Source organism: Diachasmimorpha longicaudata, chromosome 1 (genome assembly GCF_034640455.1).
Source record: "Diachasmimorpha longicaudata isolate KC_UGA_2023 chromosome 1, iyDiaLong2, whole genome shotgun sequence".
In the NCBI taxonomy this organism is placed as follows: Eukaryota; Metazoa; Arthropoda; class Insecta; order Hymenoptera; family Braconidae; genus Diachasmimorpha; species Diachasmimorpha longicaudata.
Window position 1 is genome coordinate 2,662,768 of NC_087225.1, and position 3,244 is coordinate 2,666,011.

The following is a 3,244-nucleotide window of genomic DNA, read 5'->3' on the forward strand; positions in this document are numbered from 1 at the left end:
AAAAAAATGATTCCCACGATGTCGTAAAAACACATATGTATAACGGACTTTTTCTCGAAGACAAGTTGTTCCCACGCAAACTTCGACCGTTGAACTCGTGTAGTTGGACGAGACGAAGCCATTGAACGCGGTTTTATCGGCATACGACAATGTGTACTCACGTAATCTGCCATCATATCGAACCCGAAAATAAACTTCTATGATTGAGTTTTTCGTGAGCTGTGGTTACGAAGGAAACGATGATGCATCAGTTTCCATGGTTCTTCGACGTGCTGAAACCGAATATGATGCCAGATTTCACCTAGGTGCAGCCAAAAAAAAGTCATTCCCACGATGTCGTGAAAACGCATATGTATAATCGACTTTTTCTCGAAGACAAATCGTTCACACGCAAACTCCACGCATTGCACTCGTCTAGTTCGACGAGACGAAGCTATTGCACGCGGTTTCATCGGCCTGGGGCAATGTGTACTCAAGTTATACGCCATCATATCGGACACGAATATCAATTTCTATGATTGAGTTTTTCTTGAGCTGTGGTCGCGAAGAAAACGATGTTGCATCAGTTTCCTTGGTTATTCGACGTGCTGAAACCGAATACGATGCCAGATTTTGTCTAGGTGCAGCAAAAAGAAAATGATTCCCACGATGTCGTAAAAACGCATATGTATAATCGACTTTTTCTCGAAGACAAGTTGTTCCCACGCAAACTTCGAGCATTGAACTCGTGTCAACAAGACGGGAAGTTTATATAGCGTTCCACATTTCTTGTGACGTCAAAGGAAATCGTTGGATAGGATTTTTTGGATGAGGTAGGAAGGGGAACAGGATAATTCTCCATAATTTTGCAAGAAAAATTACTGAAAAAATGGATAGTCCAGACCGGGATTTGAACCCGGGACCTTCCGATTATGCATCGGGTGCTCTCCCAACTGAGCTATCCGGCTCCTAGCCATTTCTTCTATTCACTTTTTCTTGCCTATATGGAGCACCGCCGTCCTTCATTCGGCAATCATTTTTATCAACAAGACGGGAAGTTTATATAGCGTTCCACATTTCTTGTGACGTCAAAGGAAATCGTTGGATAGGATTTTTTGGATGAGGTAGGAAGGGGAACAGGATAATTCTCCATAATTTTGCAAGAAAAATTACTGAAAAAATGGATAGTCCAGACCGGGATTTGAACCCGGGACCTTCCGATTATGCATCGAAACCCCGACCCCGACCCCCCGGAAAGTCGATTATGTATAATCGACTTTTTCTTGGAGACAAATCGTTTACACGCAAACTTTGCGCATTGAACTCGTGTAGTTCGACGAAACGATGCTATTGCACGCGGTTTCATCGGCCTACGATAATGTGTACTCAAGTTGTATGCCATCATATCGGACACGAATATTAACTTCTATGATTGAGTTTTTCGTGAGCTGTGGTCGCGAAAAAAACGATGTTGCATCAGTTTCCTTGGTTATTCGACGTCCTGAAACCGAATATGATGCCAGATTTCGCCTAGGTGCAGCCGAAAAAAAGTGATTCCCACGATGTCGTAAAAACGCATATGTATAATCGACTTTTTCTCGAAGACAAATCGTTCACACGCAAACTTCGCGCATTGCACTCGTGTAGTTCGACGAAACGAAGCTATTGCACGCGGTTTCATCGGCCTACGACAATGTGTACTCAAGTTATATGCCATCATATCGAACCCGAATATCAATCGCTATGATTGAGTTTTTCGTGTGCATTGGTCGCGAAGAACACGATATTGCATCATTTCCCTTGGTTATTCGACGTGCTGAAACCGAATATGACGCCAGATTTCGTCCAGGTGCAGCCAAAAAAAAATGATTCCCACGATGTCGTAAAAACGCATATATATAATGGACTTTTTCTCGAAGACAAGTTGTTCCCACGCAAACTTAGAGCATTGCACTCGTGTAGTTCGACGAAACGAAGCTATTGCACGCGGTTTCATCGGCCTACGGCAATGTGTACTCAAGTTATACGCCATCATATCGGACACGAATATCAATTTCTATGATTGAGTTTTTCTTGAGCTGTGGTCGCGAAGAAAACGATGTTGCATCAGTTTCCTTGGTTATTCGACGTGCTGAAACCGAATACGATGCCACATTTTGCCTAGGTGCAGCAAAAAGAAAATGATTCCCACGATGTCGTAAAAACGCATATGTATAATCGACTTTTTCTCGAAGACAATTTGTTCCCACGCAAACTTCGACCATTGAACTCGTGTAGTTCGACGAGTCGAAGCCATTGAACGCGGTTTTATCGGCATACGACAATGTGTACTCACGTAATATGCCATCATATCGAACCCGAAAATAAACTTCTATGATTGAGTTTTTCGTGAGCTGTGGTTACGAAGGAAACGATGATGCATCAGTTTCCATGGTTCTTCGACGTGCTGAAACCGAATATGATGCCAGATTTCACCTAGGTGCAGCCAAAAAAAAGTCATTCCCACGATGTCGTGAAAACGCATATGTATAATCGACTTTTTCTCGAAGACAAATCGTTCACACGCAAACTCCACGCATTGCACTCGTCTAGTTCGACGAGACGAAGCTATTGCACGCGGTTTCATCGGCCTGGGGCAATGTGTACTCAAGTTATACGCCATCATATCGGACACGAATATCAATTTCTATGATTGAGTTTTTCTTGAGCTGTGGTCGCGAAGAAAACGATGTTGCATCAGTTTCCTTGGTTATTCGACGTGCTGAAACCGAATACGATGCCAGATTTTGTCTAGGTGCAGCAAAAAGAAAATGATTCCCACGATGTCGTAAAAACGCATATGTATAATCGACTTTTTCTCGAAGACAAGTTGTTCCCACGCAAACTTCGAGCATTGAACTCGTGTAGTTCGACGAGACGAAGCCATTGAACGCGGTTTCATCGGCATACGACAATGTGTACTCACGTAATATGCCATCATATCGAACCCGAAAATAAACTTCTATGATTGAGTTTTTCTTGAGCTGTGGTCGCGAAGAAAACGATGTTGCATCAGTTTCCTTGGTTATTCGACGTGCTGAAACCAAATACGATGCCAGATTTTGTCTAGGTGCAGCAAAAAGAAAATGATTCCCACGATTTCGTAAAAACGCATATGTATAATCGACTTTTTCTCGAAGACAAGTTGTTCCCACGCAAACTTCGAGCATTGAACTCGTGTAGTTCGACGAGTCGAAGCCATTGAACGCGGTTTTATCGGCATACG

General features: G+C 42.9%; 1 non-coding gene across 1 annotated transcript; it reads right to left on the reverse strand.

Moving 5' to 3' along the window:
- Positions 1-873: 873 nt before the first annotated feature.
- On the reverse strand, positions 874-947 carry Trnam-cau (transfer RNA methionine (anticodon CAU)). The gene has a single exon. It is a non-coding gene; the product is annotated as a tRNA-Met (tRNA).
- Between the last annotated feature and the right edge of the window lie 2,297 nt (positions 948-3,244).